This window comes from Rutilus rutilus (genome assembly GCF_951802725.1).
Source record: "Rutilus rutilus genome assembly, chromosome: 15".
Taxonomy (NCBI): domain Eukaryota; kingdom Metazoa; phylum Chordata; class Actinopteri; order Cypriniformes; family Leuciscidae; genus Rutilus; species Rutilus rutilus.
Window position 1 is genome coordinate 35,889,999 of NC_140220.1, and position 20,520 is coordinate 35,910,518.

The window sequence follows — 20,520 nt, forward strand, 5'->3', positions numbered from 1 at the left end:
GCTTCGCAAAGTGATTCAATGTTTCGAAGCGTTCGGAACGCCGCACGCTGGTGACCCCTGCTGGTCAGATTGGAAATGCAACAAAAACTCAGGCCAAACATGCATAAAACAACCTTTTACAAACCCATTGCAAACGCTTCCTTGAAAGTAAAATCTTTCAAATGCAATTAGCTAACCATCATCAGGTGAGTCTTGAACGGCGGGTTGGCTTTATCAGCAGCTTCCACGGTAAAGCCTGAGCTCATGCAAGGTGTTTGGCCGTGATAAAGAAGAAGCCTCCCCGTCGGGGAATCGAACCCCGGTCTTCCGCGTGACAGGCGGAGATACTGTCCACTATACTAACGAGGACTGGTCGTTACAGCTGTGTCCCTGAGCAGTACGGCACTGTACGCTCAACCGTTGAGAAGTCACTTAATACTGGATATGCTTTCCATTATGGGAGTTATTATTATTTAAGCCTTTTACTTTGGCCAAGGGGGGCAGGAAGAGGAGCTCACCCTGTCCTATGGAGGAATCCACCTGCAATCCAAGGAGATGAAGGGTTTGTTCATTTAGCTTCCAGGGAGTTCATGAAAATCTCATGCGAATACTACCACTGGTCTTCAACATGCTATCGGCTTCAGTGACATCCTCTTAGACAGGGTTTGCGGTCATCTGGTGATGGGGCAGATTCTTATTACATTTGCTCCTTCCTCTAATGGAAATGGCTGTATTATTGTTGTTTTGTTTTGTTTTTAAAAAAAGAAAAAAAGCTGTGTGGGAGGAGCCTGCACCAGACATTACCCTTGCTGAGCATGGTGGCATGTGCGTGGGAGCACATTGTCCCAACGTCTCATGGGTATAGCTCGAGTTTCTCTTCATTCACGCATAAATCTTTCGCCTTTTACTAAAGATTTCCGTGGAGAGGAACATTTGCGAGTGTCTGCTATTTTTGGATGCTCTGCTCACAGCAGAGCTACCTGCGCTTGTTCAAAAACAGAGGACTTTTTGCGGCTTGCTCCGGAGAGCCGCAGCAGGTTGGGCCAGCGTGGCAGAAAGAGTTGGCCGTTTTGTCCGTGTCTGGGGCTGGGTGGTCGTCAAACCATCGCCACTTTCCCAGTTCACAACTTCAAGTCTTGGGTCAGCTGCGTGATTGTAAGGTTTACCAAGCTCAAAAGGGTAGTGATGGGAGAAACGCAGCTTTTCAAAGCTTTGAGCCGATTGCTTCGCAAAGTGATTCAATGTTTCGAAGCGTTCGGAACGCCGCACGCTGGTGACCCCTGCTGGTCAGATTGGAAATGCAACAAAAACTCAGGCCAAACATGCATAAAACAACCTTTTACAAACCCATTGCAAACGCTTCCTTGAAAGTAAAATCTTTCAAATGCAATTAGCTAACCATCATCAGGTGAGTCTTGAACGGCGGGTTGGCTTTATCAGCAGCTTCCACGGTAAAGCCTGAGCTCATGCAAGGTGTTTGGCCGTGATAAAGAAGAAGCCTCCCCGTCGGGGAATCGAACCCCGGTCTTCCGCGTGACAGGCGGAGATACTGTCCACTATACTAACGAGGACTGGTCGTTACAGCTGTGTCCCTGAGCAGTACGGCACTGTACGCTCAACCGTTGAGAAGTCACTTAATACTGGATATGCTTTCCATTATGGGAGTTATTATTATTTAAGCCTTTTACTTTGGCCAAGGGGGGCAGGAAGAGGAGCTCACCCTGTCCTATGGAGGAATCCACCTGCAATCCAAGGAGATGAAGGGTTTGTTCATTTAGCTTCCAGGGAGTTCATGAAAATCTCATGCGAATACTACCACTGGTCTTCAACATGCTATCGGCTTCAGTGACATCCTCTTAGACAGGGTTTGCGGTCATCTGGTGATGGGGCAGATTCTTATTACATTTGCTCCTTCCTCTAATGGAAATGGCTGTATTATTGTTGTTTTGTTTTGTTTTTAAAAAAAGAAAAAAAGCTGTGTGGGAGGAGCCTGCACCAGACATTACCCTTGCTGAGCATGGTGGCATGTGCGTGGGAGCACATTGTCCCAACGTCTCATGGGTATAGCTCGAGTTTCTCTTCATTCACGCATAAATCTTTCGCCTTTTACTAAAGATTTCCGTGGAGGGGAACATTTGCGAGTGTCTGCTATTTTTGGATGCTCTGCTCACAGCAGAGCTACCTGCGCTTGTTCAAAAACAGAGGACTTTTTGCGGCTTGCTCCGGAGAGCCGCAGCAGGTTGGGCCAGCGTGGCAGAAAGAGTTGGCCGTTTTGTCCGTGTCTGGGGCTGGGTGGTCGTCAAACCATCGCCACTTTCCCAGTTCACAACTTCAAGTCTTGGGTCAGCTGCGTGATTGTAAGGTTTACCAAGCTCAAAAGGGTAGTGATGGGAGAAACGCAGCTTTTCAAAGCTTTGAGCCGATTGCTTCGCAAAGTGATTCAATGTTTCGAAGCGTTCGGAACGCCGCACGCTGGTGACCCCTGCTGGTCAGATTGGAAATGCAACAAAAACTCAGGCCAAACATGCATAAAACAACCTTTTACAAACCCATTGCAAACGCTTCCTTGAAAGTAAAATCTTTCAAATGCAATTAGCTAACCATCATCAGGTGAGTCTTGAACGGCGGGTTGGCTTTATCAGCAGCTTCCACGGTAAAGCCTGAGCTCATGCAAGGTGTTTGGCCGTGATAAAGAAGAAGCCTCCCCGTCGGGGAATCGAACCCCGGTCTTCCGCGTGACAGGCGGAGATACTGTCCACTATACTAACGAGGACTGGTCGTTACAGCTGTGTCCCTGAGCAGTACGGCACTGTACGCTCAACCGTTGAGAAGTCACTTAATACTGGATATGCTTTCCATTATGGGAGTTATTATTATTTAAGCCTTTTACTTTGGCCAAGGGGGGCAGGAAGAGGAGCTCACCCTGTCCTATGGAGGAATCCACCTGCAATCCAAGGAGATGAAGGGTTTGTTCATTTAGCTTCCAGGGAGTTCATGAAAATCTCATGCGAATACTACCACTGGTCTTCAACATGCTATCGGCTTCAGTGACATCCTCTTAGACAGGGTTTGCGGTCATCTGGTGATGGGGCAGATTCTTATTACATTTGCTCCTTCCTCTAATGGAAATGGCTGTATTATTGTTGTTTTGTTTTGTTTTTAAAAAAAGAAAAAAAGCTGTGTGGGAGGAGCCTGCACCAGACATTACCCTTGCTGAGCATGGTGGCATGTGCGTGGGAGCACATTGTCCCAACGTCTCATGGGTATAGCTCGAGTTTCTCTTCATTCACGCATAAATCTTTCGCCTTTTACTAAAGATTTCCGTGGAGGGGAACATTTGCGAGTGTCTGCTATTTTTGGATGCTCTGCTCACAGCAGAGCTACCTGCGCTTGTTCAAAAACAGAGGACTTTTTGCGGCTTGCTCCGGAGAGCCGCAGCAGGTTGGGCCAGCGTGGCAGAAAGAGTTGGCCGTTTTGTCCGTGTCTGGGGCTGGGTGGTCGTCAAACCATCGCCACTTTCCCAGTTCACAACTTCAAGTCTTGGGTCAGCTGCGTGATTGTAAGGTTTACCAAGCTCAAAAGGGTAGTGATGGGAGAAACGCAGCTTTTCAAAGCTTTGAGCCGATTGCTTCGCAAAGTGATTCAATGTTTCGAAGCGTTCGGAACGCCGCACGCTGGTGACCCCTGCTGGTCAGATTGGAAATGCAACAAAAACTCAGGCCAAACATGCATAAAACAACCTTTTACAAACCCATTGCAAACGCTTCCTTGAAAGTAAAATCTTTCAAATGCAATTAGCTAACCATCATCAGGTGAGTCTTGAACGGCGGGTTGGCTTTATCAGCAGCTTCCACGGTAAAGCCTGAGCTCATGCAAGGTGTTTGGCCGTGATAAAGAAGAAGCCTCCCCGTCGGGGAATCGAACCCCGGTCTTCCGCGTGACAGGCGGAGATACTGTCCACTATACTAACGAGGACTGGTCGTTACAGCTGTGTCCCTGAGCAGTACGGCACTGTACGCTCAACCGTTGAGAAGTCACTTAATACTGGATATGCTTTCCATTATGGGAGTTATTATTATTTAAGCCTTTTACTTTGGCCAAGGGGGGCAGGAAGAGGAGCTCACCCTGTCCTATGGAGGAATCCACCTGCAATCCAAGGAGATGAAGGGTTTGTTCATTTAGCTTCCAGGGAGTTCATGAAAATCTCATGCGAATACTACCACTGGTCTTCAACATGCTATCGGCTTCAGTGACATCCTCTTAGACAGGGTTTGCGGTCATCTGGTGATGGGGCAGATTCTTATTACATTTGCTCCTTCCTCTAATGGAAATGGCTGTATTATTGTTGTTTTGTTTTGTTTTTAAAAAAAGAAAAAAAGCTGTGTGGGAGGAGCCTGCACCAGACATTACCCTTGCTGAGCATGGTGGCATGTGCGTGGGAGCACATTGTCCCAACGTCTCATGGGTATAGCTCGAGTTTCTCTTCATTCACGCATAAATCTTTCGCCTTTTACTAAAGATTTCCGTGGAGGGGAACATTTGCGAGTGTCTGCTATTTTTGGATGCTCTGCTCACAGCAGAGCTACCTGCGCTTGTTCAAAAACAGAGGACTTTTTGCGGCTTGCTCCGGAGAGCCGCAGCAGGTTGGGCCAGCGTGGCAGAAAGAGTTGGCCGTTTTGTCCGTGTCTGGGGCTGGGTGGTCGTCAAACCATCGCCACTTTCCCAGTTCACAACTTCAAGTCTTGGGTCAGCTGCGTGATTGTAAGGTTTACCAAGCTCAAAAGGGTAGTGATGGGAGAAACGCAGCTTTTCAAAGCTTTGAGCCGATTGCTTCGCAAAGTGATTCAATGTTTCGAAGCGTTCGGAACGCCGCACGCTGGTGACCCCTGCTGGTCAGATTGGAAATGCAACAAAAACTCAGGCCAAACATGCATAAAACAACCTTTTACAAACCCATTGCAAACGCTTCCTTGAAAGTAAAATCTTTCAAATGCAATTAGCTAACCATCATCAGGTGAGTCTTGAACGGCGGGTTGGCTTTATCAGCAGCTTCCACGGTAAAGCCTGAGCTCATGCAAGGTGTTTGGCCGTGATAAAGAAGAAGCCTCCCCGTCGGGGAATCGAACCCCGGTCTTCCGCGTGACAGGCGGAGATACTGTCCACTATACTAACGAGGACTGGTCGTTACAGCTGTGTCCCTGAGCAGTACGGCACTGTACGCTCAACCGTTGAGAAGTCACTTAATACTGGATATGCTTTCCATTATGGGAGTTATTATTATTTAAGCCTTTTACTTTGGCCAAGGGGGGCAGGAAGAGGAGCTCACCCTGTCCTATGGAGGAATCCACCTGCAATCCAAGGAGATGAAGGGTTTGTTCATTTAGCTTCCAGGGAGTTCATGAAAATCTCATGCGAATACTACCACTGGTCTTCAACATGCTATCGGCTTCAGTGACATCCTCTTAGACAGGGTTTGCGGTCATCTGGTGATGGGGCAGATTCTTATTACATTTGCTCCTTCCTCTAATGGAAATGGCTGTATTATTGTTGTTTTGTTTTGTTTTTAAAAAAAGAAAAAAAGCTGTGTGGGAGGAGCCTGCACCAGACATTACCCTTGCTGAGCATGGTGGCATGTGCGTGGGAGCACATTGTCCCAACGTCTCATGGGTATAGCTCGAGTTTCTCTTCATTCACGCATAAATCTTTCGCCTTTTACTAAAGATTTCCGTGGAGGGGAACATTTGCGAGTTTCTGCTATTTTTGGATGCTCTGCTCACAGCAGAGCTACCTGCGCTTGTTCAAAAACAGAGGACTTTTTGCGGCTTGCTCCGGAGAGCCGCAGCAGGTTGGGCCAGCGTGGCAGAAAGAGTTGGCCGTTTTGTCCGTGTCTGGGGCTGGGTGGTCGTCAAACCATCGCCACTTTCCCAGTTCACAACTTCAAGTCTTGGGTCAGCTGCGTGATTGTAAGGTTTACCAAGCTCAAAAGGGTAGTGATGGGAGAAACGCAGCTTTTCAAAGCTTTGAGCCGATTGCTTCGCAAAATGATTCAATGTTTCGAAGCGTTCGGAACGCCGCACGCTGGTGACCCCTTCTGGTCAGATTGGAAATGCAACAAAAACTCAGGCCAAACATGCATAAAACAACCTTTTACAAACCCATTGCAAACGCTTCCTTGAAAGTAAAATCTTTCAAATGCAATTAGCTAACCATCATCAGGTGAGTCTTGAACGGCGGGTTGGCTTTATCAGCAGCTTCCACGGTAAAGCCTGAGCTCATGCAAGGTGTTTGGCCGTGATAAAGAAGAAGCCTCCCCGTCGGGGAATCGAACCCCGGTCTTCCGCGTGACAGGCGGAGATACTGTCCACTATACTAACGAGGACTGGTCGTTACAGCTGTGTCCCTGAGCAGTACGGCACTGTACGCTCAACCGTTGAGAAGTCACTTAATACTGGATATGCTTTCCATTATGGGAGTCATTATTATTTAAGCCTTTTACTTTGGCCAAGGGGGGCAGGAAGAGGAGCTCACCCTGTCCTATGGAGGAATCCACCTGCAATCCAAGGAGATGAAGGGTTTGTTCATTTAGCTTCCAGGGAGTTCATGAAAATCTCATGCGAATACTACCACTGGTCTTCAACATGCTATCGGCTTCAGTGACATCCTCTTAGACAGGGTTTGCGGTCATCTGGTGATGGGGCAGATTCTTATTACATTTGCTCCTTCCTCTAATGGAAATGGCTGTATTATTGTTGTTTTGTTTTGTTTTTAAAAAAAGAAAAAAAGCTGTGTGGGAGGAGCCTGCACCAGACATTACCCTTGCTGAGCATGGTGGCATGTGCGTGGGAGCACATTGTCCCAACGTCTCATGGGTATAGCTCGAGTTTCTCTTCATTCACGCATAAATCTTTCGCCTTTTACTAAAGATTTCCGTGGAGGGGAACATTTGCGAGTGTCTGCTATTTTTGGATGCTCTGCTCACAGCAGAGCTACCTGCGCTTGTTCAAAAACAGAGGACTTTTTGCGGCTTGCTCCGGAGAGCCGCAGCAGGTTGGGCCAGCGTGGCAGAAAGAGTTGGCCGTTTTGTCCGTGTCTGGGGCTGGGTGGTCGTCAAACCATCGCCACTTTCCCAGTTCACAACTTCAAGTCTTGGGTCAGCTGCGTGATTGTAAGGTTTACCAAGCTCAAAAGGGTAGTGATGGGAGAAACGCAGCTTTTCAAAGCTTTGAGCCGATTGCTTCGCAAAGTGATTCAATGTTTCGAAGCGTTCGGAACGCCGCACGCTGGTGACCCCTGCTGGTCAGATTGGAAATGCAACAAAAACTCAGGCCAAACATGCATAAAACAACCTTTTACAAACCCATTGCAAACGCTTCCTTGAAAGTAAAATCTTTCAAATGCAATTAGCTAACCATCATCAGGTGAGTCTTGAACGGCGGGTTGGCTTTATCAGCAGCTTCCACGGTAAAGCCTGAGCTCATGCAAGGTGTTTGGCCGTGATAAAGAAGAAGCCTCCCCGTCGGGGAATCGAACCCCGGTCTTCCGCGTGACAGGCGGAGATACTGTCCACTATACTAACGAGGACTGGTCGTTACAGCTGTGTCCCTGAGCAGTACGGCACTGTACGCTCAACCGTTGAGAAGTCACTTAATACTGGATATGCTTTCCATTATGGGAGTTATTATTATTTAAGCCTTTTACTTTGGCCAAGGGGGGCAGGAAGAGGAGCTCACCCTGTCCTATGGAGGAATCCACCTGCAATCCAAGGAGATGAAGGGTTTGTTCATTTAGCTTCCAGGGAGTTCATGAAAATCTCATGCGAATACTACCACTGGTCTTCAACATGCTATCGGCTTCAGTGACATCCTCTTAGACAGGGTTTGCGGTCATCTGGTGATGGGGCAGATTCTTATTACATTTGCTCCTTCCTCTAATGGAAATGGCTGTATTATTGTTGTTTTGTTTTGTTTTTAAAAAAAGAAAAAAAGCTGTGTGGGAGGAGCCTGCACCAGACATTACCCTTGCTGAGCATGGTGGCATGTGCGTGGGAGCACATTGTCCCAACGTCTCATGGGTATAGCTCGAGTTTCTCTTCATTCACGCATAAATCTTTCGCCTTTTACTAAAGATTTCCGTGGAGGGGAACATTTGCGAGTGTCTGCTATTTTTGGATGCTCTGCTCACAGCAGAGCTACCTGCGCTTGTTCAAAAACAGAGGACTTTTTGCGGCTTGCTCCGGAGAGCCGCAGCAGGTTGGGCCAGCGTGGCAGAAAGAGTTAGCCGTTTTGTCCGTGTCTGGGGCTGGGTGGTCGTCAAACCATCGCCACTTTCCCAGTTCACAACTTCAAGTCTTGGGTCAGCTGCGTGATTGTAAGGTTTACCAAGCTCAAAAGGGTAGTGATGGGAGAAACGCAGCTTTTCAAAGCTTTGAGCCGATTGCTTCGCAAAGTGATTCAATGTTTCGAAGCGTTCGGAACGCCGCACGCTGGTGACCCCTGCTGGTCAGATTGGAAATGCAACAAAAACTCAGGCCAAACATGCATAAAACAACCTTTTACAAACCCATTGCAAACGCTTCCTTGAAAGTAAAATCTTTCAAATGCAATTAGCTAACCATCATCAGGTGAGTCTTGAACGGCGGGTTGGCTTTATCAGCAGCTTCCACGGTAAAGCCTGAGCTCATGCAAGGTGTTTGGCCGTGATAAAGAAGAAGCCTCCCCGTCGGGGAATCGAACCCCGGTCTTCCGCGTGACAGGCGGAGATACTGTCCACTATACTAACGAGGACTGGTCGTTACAGCTGTGTCCCTGAGCAGTACGGCACTGTACGCTCAACCGTTGAGAAGTCACTTAATACTGGATATGCTTTCCATTATGGGAGTTATTATTATTTAAGCCTTTTACTTTGGCCAAGGGGGGCAGGAAGAGGAGCTCACCCTGTCCTATGGAGGAATCCACCTGCAATCCAAGGAGATGAAGGGTTTGTTCATTTAGCTTCCAGGGAGTTCATGAAAATCTCATGCGAATACTACCACTGGTCTTCAACATGCTATCGGCTTCAGTGACATCCTCTTAGACAGGGTTTGCGGTCATCTGGTGATGGGGCAGATTCTTATTACATTTGCTCCTTCCTCTAATGGAAATGGCTGTATTATTGTTGTTTTGTTTTGTTTTTAAAAAAAGAAAAAAAGCTGTGTGGGAGGAGCCTGCACCAGACATTACCCTTGCTGAGCATGGTGGCATGTGCGTGGGAGCACATTGTCCCAACGTCTCATGGGTATAGCTCGAGTTTCTCTTCATTCACGCATAAATCTTTCGCCTTTTACTAAAGATTTCCGTGGAGAGGAACATTTGCGAGTGTCTGCTATTTTTGGATGCTCTGCTCACAGCAGAGCTACCTGCGCTTGTTCAAAAACAGAGGACTTTTTGCGGCTTGCTCCGGAGAGCCGCAGCAGGTTGGGCCAGCGTGGCAGAAAGAGTTGGCCGTTTTGTCCGTGTCTGGGGCTGGGTGGTCGTCAAACCATCGCCACTTTCCCAGTTCACAACTTCAAGTCTTGGGTCAGCTGCGTGATTGTAAGGTTTACCAAGCTCAAAAGGGTAGTGATGGGAGAAACGCAGCTTTTCAAAGCTTTGAGCCGATTGCTTCGCAAAGTGATTCAATGTTTCGAAGCGTTCGGAACGCCGCACGCTGGTGACCCCTGCTGGTCAGATTGGAAATGCAACAAAAACTCAGGCCAAACATGCATAAAACAACCTTTTACAAACCCATTGCAAACGCTTCCTTGAAAGTAAAATCTTTCAAATGCAATTAGCTAACCATCATCAGGTGAGTCTTGAACGGCGGGTTGGCTTTATCAGCAGCTTCCACGGTAAAGCCTGAGCTCATGCAAGGTGTTTGGCCGTGATAAAGAAGAAGCCTCCCCGTCGGGGAATCGAACCCCGGTCTTCCGCGTGACAGGCGGAGATACTGTCCACTATACTAACGAGGACTGGTCGTTACAGCTGTGTCCCTGAGCAGTACGGCACTGTACGCTCAACCGTTGAGAAGTCACTTAATACTGGATATGCTTTCCATTATGGGAGTTATTATTATTTAAGCCTTTTACTTTGGCCAAGGGGGGCAGGAAGAGGAGCTCACCCTGTCCTATGGAGGAATCCACCTGCAATCCAAGGAGATGAAGGGTTTGTTCATTTAGCTTCCAGGGAGTTCATGAAAATCTCATGCGAATACTACCACTGGTCTTCAACATGCTATCGGCTTCAGTGACATCCTCTTAGACAGGGTTTGCGGTCATCTGGTGATGGGGCAGATTCTTATTACATTTGCTCCTTCCTCTAATGGAAATGGCTGTATTATTGTTGTTTTGTTTTGTTTTTAAAAAAAGAAAAAAAGCTGTGTGGGAGGAGCCTGCACCAGACATTACCCTTGCTGAGCATGGTGGCATGTGCGTGGGAGCACATTGTCCCAACGTCTCATGGGTATAGCTCGAGTTTCTCTTCATTCACGCATAAATCTTTCGCCTTTTACTAAAGATTTCCGTGGAGGGGAACATTTGCGAGTGTCTGCTATTTTTGGATGCTCTGCTCACAGCAGAGCTACCTGCGCTTGTTCAAAAACAGAGGACTTTTTGCGGCTTGCTCCGGAGAGCCGCAGCAGGTTGGGCCAGCGTGGCAGAAAGAGTTGGCCGTTTTGTCCGTGTCTGGGGCTGGGTGGTCGTCAAACCATCGCCACTTTCCCAGTTCACAACTTCAAGTCTTGGGTCAGCTGCGTGATTGTAAGGTTTACCAAGCTCAAAAGGGTAGTGATGGGAGAAACGCAGCTTTTCAAAGCTTTGAGCCGATTGCTTCGCAAAGTGATTCAATGTTTCGAAGCGTTCGGAACGCCGCACGCTGGTGACCCCTGCTGGTCAGATTGGAAATGCAACAAAAACTCAGGCCAAACATGCATAAAACAACCTTTTACAAACCCATTGCAAACGCTTCCTTGAAAGTAAAATCTTTCAAATGCAATTAGCTAACCATCATCAGGTGAGTCTTGAACGGCGGGTTGGCTTTATCAGCAGCTTCCACGGTAAAGCCTGAGCTCATGCAAGGTGTTTGGCCGTGATAAAGAAGAAGCCTCCCCGTCGGGGAATCGAACCCCGGTCTTCCGCGTGACAGGCGGAGATACTGTCCACTATACTAACGAGGACTGGTCGTTACAGCTGTGTCCCTGAGCAGTACGGCACTGTACGCTCAACCGTTGAGAAGTCACTTAATACTGGATATGCTTTCCATTATGGGAGTTATTATTATTTAAGCCTTTTACTTTGGCCAAGGGGGGCAGGAAGAGGAGCTCACCCTGTCCTATGGAGGAATCCACCTGCAATCCAAGGAGATGAAGGGTTTGTTCATTTAGCTTCCAGGGAGTTCATGAAAATCTCATGCGAATACTACCACTGGTCTTCAACATGCTATCGGCTTCAGTGACATCCTCTTAGACAGGGTTTGCGGTCATCTGGTGATGGGGCAGATTCTTATTACATTTGCTCCTTCCTCTAATGGAAATGGCTGTATTATTGTTGTTTTGTTTTGTTTTTAAAAAAAGAAAAAAAGCTGTGTGGGAGGAGCCTGCACCAGACATTACCCTTGCTGAGCATGGTGGCATGTGCGTGGGAGCACATTGTCCCAACGTCTCATGGGTATAGCTCGAGTTTCTCTTCATTCACGCATAAATCTTTCGCCTTTTACTAAAGATTTCCGTGGAGGGGAACATTTGCGAGTGTCTGCTATTTTTGGATGCTCTGCTCACAGCAGAGCTACCTGCGCTTGTTCAAAAACAGAGGACTTTTTGCGGCTTGCTCCGGAGAGCCGCAGCAGGTTGGGCCAGCGTGGCAGAAAGAGTTGGCCGTTTTGTCCGTGTCTGGGGCTGGGTGGTCGTCAAACCATCGCCACTTTCCCAGTTCACAACTTCAAGTCTTGGGTCAGCTGCGTGATTGTAAGGTTTACCAAGCTCAAAAGGGTAGTGATGGGAGAAACGCAGCTTTTCAAAGCTTTGAGCCGATTGCTTCGCAAAGTGATTCAATGTTTCGAAGCGTTCGGAACGCCGCACGCTGGTGACCCCTGCTGGTCAGATTGGAAATGCAACAAAAACTCAGGCCAAACATGCATAAAACAACCTTTTACAAACCCATTGCAAACGCTTCCTTGAAAGTAAAATCTTTCAAATGCAATTAGCTAACCATCATCAGGTGAGTCTTGAACGGCGGGTTGGCTTTATCAGCAGCTTCCACGGTAAAGCCTGAGCTCATGCAAGGTGTTTGGCCGTGATAAAGAAGAAGCCTCCCCGTCGGGGAATCGAACCCCGGTCTTCCGCGTGACAGGCGGAGATACTGTCCACTATACTAACGAGGACTGGTCGTTACAGCTGTGTCCCTGAGCAGTACGGCACTGTACGCTCAACCGTTGAGAAGTCACTTAATACTGGATATGCTTTCCATTATGGGAGTTATTATTATTTAAGCCTTTTACTTTGGCCAAGGGGGGCAGGAAGAGGAGCTCACCCTGTCCTATGGAGGAATCCACCTGCAATCCAAGGAGATGAAGGGTTTGTTCATTTAGCTTCCAGGGAGTTCATGAAAATCTCATGCGAATACTACCACTGGTCTTCAACATGCTATCGGCTTCAGTGACATCCTCTTAGACAGGGTTTGCGGTCATCTGGTGATGGGGCAGATTCTTATTACATTTGCTCCTTCCTCTAATGGAAATGGCTGTATTATTGTTGTTTTGTTTTGTTTTTAAAAAAAGAAAAAAAGCTGTGTGGGAGGAGCCTGCACCAGACATTACCCTTGCTGAGCATGGTGGCATGTGCGTGGGAGCACATTGTCCCAACGTCTCATGGGTATAGCTCGAGTTTCTCTTCATTCACGCATAAATCTTTCGCCTTTTACTAAAGATTTCCGTGGAGGGGAACATTTGCGAGTGTCTGCTATTTTTGGATGCTCTGCTCACAGCAGAGCTACCTGCGCTTGTTCAAAAACAGAGGACTTTTTGCGGCTTGCTCCGGAGAGCCGCAGCAGGTTGGGCCAGCGTGGCAGAAAGAGTTGGCCGTTTTGTCCGTGTCTGGGGCTGGGTGGTCGTCAAACCATCGCCACTTTCCCAGTTCACAACTTCAAGTCTTGGGTCAGCTGCGTGATTGTAAGGTTTACCAAGCTCAAAAGGGTAGTGATGGGAGAAACGCAGCTTTTCAAAGCTTTGAGCCGATTGCTTCGCAAAGTGATTCAATGTTTCGAAGCGTTCGGAACGCCGCACGCTGGTGACCCCTGCTGGTCAGATTGGAAATGCAACAAAAACTCAGGCCAAACATGCATAAAACAACCTTTTACAAACCCATTGCAAACGCTTCCTTGAAAGTAAAATCTTTCAAATGCAATTAGCTAACCATCATCAGGTGAGTCTTGAACGGCGGGTTGGCTTTATCAGCAGCTTCCACGGTAAAGCCTGAGCTCATGCAAGGTGTTTGGCCGTGATAAAGAAGAAGCCTCCCCGTCGGGGAATCGAACCCCGGTCTTCCGCGTGACAGGCGGAGATACTGTCCACTATACTAACGAGGACTGGTCGTTACAGCTGTGTCCCTGAGCAGTACGGCACTGTACGCTCAACCGTTGAGAAGTCACTTAATACTGGATATGCTTTCCATTATGGGAGTTATTATTATTTAAGCCTTTTACTTTGGCCAAGGGGGGCAGGAAGAGGAGCTCACCCTGTCCTATGGAGGAATCCACCTGCAATCCAAGGAGATGAAGGGTTTGTTCATTTAGCTTCCAGGGAGTTCATGAAAATCTCATGCGAATACTACCACTGGTCTTCAACATGCTATCGGCTTCAGTGACATCCTCTTAGACAGGGTTTGCGGTCATCTGGTGATGGGGCAGATTCTTATTACATTTGCTCCTTCCTCTAATGGAAATGGCTGTATTATTGTTGTTTTGTTTTGTTTTTAAAAAAAGAAAAAAAGCTGTGTGGGAGGAGCCTGCACCAGACATTACCCTTGCTGAGCATGGTGGCATGTGCGTGGGAGCACATTGTCCCAACGTCTCATGGGTATAGCTCGAGTTTCTCTTCATTCACGCATAAATCTTTCGCCTTTTACTAAAGATTTCCGTGGAGGGGAACATTTGCGAGTTTCTGCTATTTTTGGATGCTCTGCTCACAGCAGAGCTACCTGCGCTTGTTCAAAAACAGAGGACTTTTTGCGGCTTGCTCCGGAGAGCCGCAGCAGGTTGGGCCAGCGTGGCAGAAAGAGTTGGCCGTTTTGTCCGTGTCTGGGGCTGGGTGGTCGTCAAACCATCGCCACTTTCCCAGTTCACAACTTCAAGTCTTGGGTCAGCTGCGTGATTGTAAGGTTTACCAAGCTCAAAAGGGTAGTGATGGGAGAAACGCAGCTTTTCAAAGCTTTGAGCCGATTGCTTCGCAAAATGATTCAATGTTTCGAAGCGTTCGGAACGCCGCACGCTGGTGACCCCTTCTGGTCAGATTGGAAATGCAACAAAAACTCAGGCCAAACATGCATAAAACAACCTTTTACAAACCCATTGCAAACGCTTCCTTGAAAGTAAAATCTTTCAAATGCAATTAGCTAACCATCATCAGGTGAGTCTTGAACGGCGGGTTGGCTTTATCAGCAGCTTCCACGGTAAAGCCTGAGCTCATGCAAGGTGTTTGGCCGTGATAAAGAAGAAGCCTCCCCGTCGGGGAATCGAACCCCGGTCTTCCGCGTGACAGGCGGAGATACTGTCCACTATACTAACGAGGACTGGTCGTTACAGCTGTGTCCCTGAGCAGTACGGCACTGTACGCTCAACCGTTGAGAAGTCACTTAATACTGGATATGCTTTCCATTATGGGAGTCATTATTATTTAAGCCTTTTACTTTGGCCAAGGGGGGCAGGAAGAGGAGCTCACCCTGTCCTATGGAGGAATCCACCTGCAATCCAAGGAGATGAAGGGTTTGTTCATTTAGCTTCCAGGGAGTTCATGAAAATCTCATGCGAATACTACCACTGGTCTTCAACATGCTATCGGCTTCAGTGACATCCTCTTAGACAGGGTTTGCGGTCATCTGGTGATGGGGCAGATTCTTATTACATTTGCTCCTTCCTCTAATGGAAATGGCTGTATTATTGTTGTTTTGTTTTGTTTTTAAAAAAAGAAAAAAAGCTGTGTGGGAGGAGCCTGCACCAGACATTACCCTTGCTGAGCATGGTGGCATGTGCGTGGGAGCACATTGTCCCAACGTCTCATGGGTATAGCTCGAGTTTCTCTTCATTCACGCATAAATCTTTCGCCTTTTACTAAAGATTTCCGTGGAGGGGAACATTTGCGAGTGTCTGCTATTTTTGGATGCTCTGCTCACAGCAGAGCTACCTGCGCTTGTTCAAAAACAGAGGACTTTTTGCGGCTTGCTCCGGAGAGCCGCAGCAGGTTGGGCCAGCGTGGCAGAAAGAGTTGGCCGTTTTGTCCGTGTCTGGGGCTGGGTGGTCGTCAAACCATCGCCACTTTCCCAGTTCACAACTTCAAGTCTTGGGTCAGCTGCGTGATTGTAAGGTTTACCAAGCTCAAAAGGGTAGTGATGGGAGAAACGCAGCTTTTCAAAGCTTTGAGCCGATTGCTTCGCAAAGTGATTCAATGTTTCGAAGCGTTCGGAACGCCGCACGCTGGTGACCCCTGCTGGTCAGATTGGAAATGCAACAAAAACTCAGGCCAAACATGCATAAAACAACCTTTTACAAACCCATTGCAAACGCTTCCTTGAAAGTAAAATCTTTCAAATGCAATTAGCTAACCATCATCAGGTGAGTCTTGAACGGCGGGTTGGCTTTATCAGCAGCTTCCACGGTAAAGCCTGAGCTCATGCAAGGTGTTTGGCCGTGATAAAGAAGAAGCCTCCCCGTCGGGGAATCGAACCCCGGTCTTCCGCGTGACAGGCGGAGATACTGTCCACTATACTAACGAGGACTGGTCGTTACAGCTGTGTCCCTGAGCAGTACGGCACTGTACGCTCAACCGTTGAGAAGTCACTTAATACTGGATATGCTTTCCATTATGGGAGTTATTATTATTTAAGCCTTTTACTTTGGCCAAGGGGGGCAGGAAGAGGAGCTCACCCTGTCCTATGGAGGAATCCACCTGCAATCCAAGGAGATGAAGGGTTTGTTCATTTAGCTTCCAGGGAGTTCATGAAAATCTCATGCGAATACTACCACTGGTCTTCAACATGCTATCGGCTTCAGTGACATCCTCTTAGACAGGGTTTGCGGTCATCTGGTGATGGGGCAGATTCTTATTACATTTGCTCCTTCCTCTAATGGAAATGGCTGTATTATTGTTGTTTTGTTTTGTTTTTAAAAAAAGAAAAAAAGCTGTGTGGGAGGAGCCTGCACCAGACATTACCCTTGCTGAGCATGGTGGCATGTGCGTGGGAGCACATTGTCCCAACGTCTCATGGGTATAGCTCGAGTTTCTCTTCATTCACGCATAAATCTTTCGCCTTTTACTAAAGATTTCCGTGGAGGGGAACATTTGCGAGTGTCTGCTATTTTTGGATGCTCTGCTCACAGCAGAGCTACCTGCGCTTGTTCAAAAACAGAGGACTTTTTGCGGCTTGCTCCGGAGAGCCGCAGCAGGTTGGGCCAGCGTGGCAGAAAGAGTTGGCCGTTTTGTCCGTGTCTGGGGCTGGGTGGTCGTCAAACCATCGCCACTTTCCCAGTTCACAACTTCAAGTCTTGGGTCAGCTGCGTGATTGTAAGGTTTACCAAGCTCAAAAGGGTAGTGATGGGAGAAACGCAGCTTTTCAAAGCTTTGAGCCGATTGCTTCGCAAAGTGATTCAATGTTTCGAAGCGTTCGGAACGCCGCACGCTGGTGACCCCTGCTGGTCAGATTGGAAATGCAACAAAAACTCAGGCCAAACATGCATAAAACAACCTTTTACAAACCCATTGCAAACGCTTCCTTGAAAGTAAAATCTTTCAAATGCAATTAGCTAACCATCATCAGGTGAGTCTTGAACGGCGGGTTGGCTTTATCAGCAGCTTCCACGGTAAAGCCTGAGCTCATGCAAGGTGTTTGGCCGTGATAAAGAAGAAGCCTCCCCGTCGGGGAATCGAACCCCGGTCTTCCGCGTGACAGGCGGAGATACTGTCCACTATACTAACGAGGACTGGTCGTTACAGCTGTGTCCCTGAGCAGTACGGCACTGTACGCTCAACCGTTGAGAAGTCACTTAATACTGGATATGCTTTCCATTATGGGAGTTATTATTATTTAAGCCTTTTACTTTGGCCAAGGGGGGCAGGAAGAGGAGCTCACCCTGTCCTATGGAGGAATCCACCTGCAATCCAAGGAGATGAAGGGTTTGTTCATTTAGCTTCCAGGGAGTTCATGAAAATCTCATGCGAATACTACCACTGGTCTTCAACATGCTATCGGCTTCAGTGACATCCTCTTAGACAGGGTTTGCGGTCATCTGGTGATGGGGCAGATTCTTATTACATTTGCTCCTTCCTCTAATGGAAATGGCTGTATTATTGTTGTTTTGTTTTGTTTTTAAAAAAAGAAAAAAAGCTGTGTGGGAGGAGCCTGCACCAGACATTACCCTTGCTGAGCATGGTGGCATGTGCGTGGGAGCACATTGTCCCAACGTCTCATGGGTATAGCTCGAGTTTCTCTTCATTCACGCATAAATCTTTCGCCTTTTACTAAAGATTTCCGTGGAGGGGAACATTTGCGAGTGTCTGCTATTTTTGGATGCTCTGCTCACAGCAGAGCTACCTGCGCTTGTTCAAAAACAGAGGACTTTTTGCGGCTTGCTCCGGAGAGCCGCAGCAGGTTGGGCCAGCGTGGCAGAAAGAGTTGGCCGTTTTGTCCGTGTCTGGGGCTGGGTGGTCGTCAAACCATCGCCACTTTCCCAGTTCACAACTTCAAGTCTTGGGTCAGCTGCGTGATTGTAAGGTTTACCAAGCTCAAAAGGGTAGTGATGGGAGAAACGCAGCTTTTCAAAGCTTTGAGCCGATTGCTTCGCAAAGTGATTCAATGTTTCGAAGCGTTCGGAACGCCGCACGCTGGTGACCCCTGCTGGTCAGATTGGAAATGCAACAAAAACTCAGGCCAAACATGCATAAAACAACCTTTTACAAACCCATTGCAAACGCTTCCTTGAAAGTAAAATCTTTCAAATGCAATTAGCTAACCATCATCAGGTGAGTCTTGAACGGCGGGTTGGCTTTATCAGCAGCTTCCACGGTAAAGCCTGAGCTCATGCAAGGTGTTTGGCCGTGATAAAGAAGAAGCCTCCCCGTCGGGGAATCGAACCCCGGTCTTCCGCGTGACAGGCGGAGATACTGTCCACTATACTAATGAGGACTGGTCGTTACAGCTGTGTCCCTGAGCAGTACGGCACTGTACGCTCAACCGTTGAGAAGTCACTTAATACTGGATATGCTTTCCATTATGGGAGTTATTATTATTTAAGCCTTTTACTTTGGCCAAGGGGGGCAGGAAGAGGAGCTCACCCTGTCCTATGGAGGAATCCACCTGCAATCCAAGGAGATGAAGGGTTTGTTCATTTAGCTTCCAGGGAGTTCATGAAAATCTCATGCGAATACTACCACTGGTCTTCAACATGCTATCGGCTTCAGTGACATCCTCTTAGACAGGGTTTGCGGTCATCTGGTGATGGGGCAGATTCTTATTACATTTGCTCCTTCCTCTAATGGAAATGGCTGTATTATTGTTGTTTTGTTTTGTTTTTAAAAAAAGAAAAAAAGCTGTGTGGGAGGAGCCTGCACCAGACATTACCCTTGCTGAGCATGGTGGCATGTGCGTGGGAGCACATTGTCCCAACGTCTCATGGGTATAGCTCGAGTTTCTCTTCATTCACGCATAAATCTTTCGCCTTTTACTAAAGATTTCCGTGGAGGGGAACATTTGCGAGTGTCTGCTATTTTTGGATGCTCTGCTCACAGCAGAGCTACCTGCGCTTGTTCAAAAACAGAGGACTTTTTGCGGCTTGCTCCGGAGAGCCGCAGCAGGTTGGGCCAGCGTGGCAGAAAGAGTTGGCCGTTTTGTCCGTGTCTGGGGCTGGGTGGTCGTCAAACCATCGCCACTTTCCCAGTTCACAACTTCAAGTCTTGGGTCAGCTGCGTGATTGTAAGGTTTACCAAGCTCAAAAGGGTAGTGATGGGAGAAACGCAGCTTTTCAAAGCTTTGAGCCGATTGCTTCGCAAAGTGATTCAATGTTTCGAAGCGTTCGGAACGCCGCACGCTGGTGACCCCTGCTGGTCAGATTGGAAATGCAACAAAAACTCAGGCCAAACATGCATAAAACAACCTTTTACAAACCCATTGCAAACGCTTCCTTGAAAGTAAAATCTTTCAAATGCAATTAGCTAACCATCATCAGGTGAGTCTTGAACGGCGGGTTGGCTTTATCAGCAGCTTCCACGGTAAAGCCTGAGCTCATGCAAGGTGTTTGGCCGTGATAAAGAAGAAGCCTCCCCGTCGGGGAATCGAACCCCGGTCTTCCGCGTGACAGGCGGAGATACTGTCCACTATACTAACGAGGACTGGTCGTTACAGCTGTGTCCCTGAGCAGTACGGCACTGTACGCTCAACCGTTGAGAAGTCACTTAATACTGGATATGCTTTCCATTATGGGAGTTATTATTATTTAAGCCTTTTACTTTGGCCAAGGGGGGCAGGAAGAGGAGCTCACCCTGTCCTATGGAGGAATCCACCTGCAATCCAAGGAGATGAAGGGTTTGTTCATTTAGCTTCCAGGGAGTTCATGAAAATCTCATGCGAATACTACCACTGGTCTTCAACATGCTATCGGCTTCAGTGACATCCTCTTAGACAGGGTTTGCGGTCATCTGGTGATGGGGCAGATTCTTATTACATTTGCTCCTTCCTCTAATGGAAATGGCTGTATTATTGTTGTTTTGTTTTGTTTTTAAAAAAAGAAAAAAAGCTGTGTGGGAGGAGCCTGCACCAGACATTACCCTTGCTGAGCATGGTGGCATGTGCGTGGGAGCACATTGTCCCAACGTCTCATGGGTATAGCTCGAGTTTCTCTTCATTCACGCATAAATCTTTCGCCTTTTACTAAAGATTTCCGTGGAGGGGAACATTTGCGAGTGTCTGCTATTTTTGGATGCTCTGCTCACAGCAGAGCTACCTGCGCTTGTTCAAAAACAGAGGACTTTTTGCGGCTTGCTCCGGAGAGCCGCAGCAGGTTGGGCCAGCGTGGCAGAAAGAGTTGGCCGTTTTGTCCGTGTCTGGGGCTGGGTGGTCGTCAAACCATCGCCACTTTCCCAGTTCACAACTTCAAGTCTTGGGTCAGCTGCGTGATTGTAAGGTTTACCAAGCTCAAAAGGGTAGTGATGGGAGAAACGCAGCTTTTCAAAGCTTTGAGCCGATTGCTTCGCAAAGTGATTCAATGTTTCGAAGCGTTCGGAACGCCGCACGCTGGTGACCCCTGCTGGTCAGATTGGAAATGCAACAAAA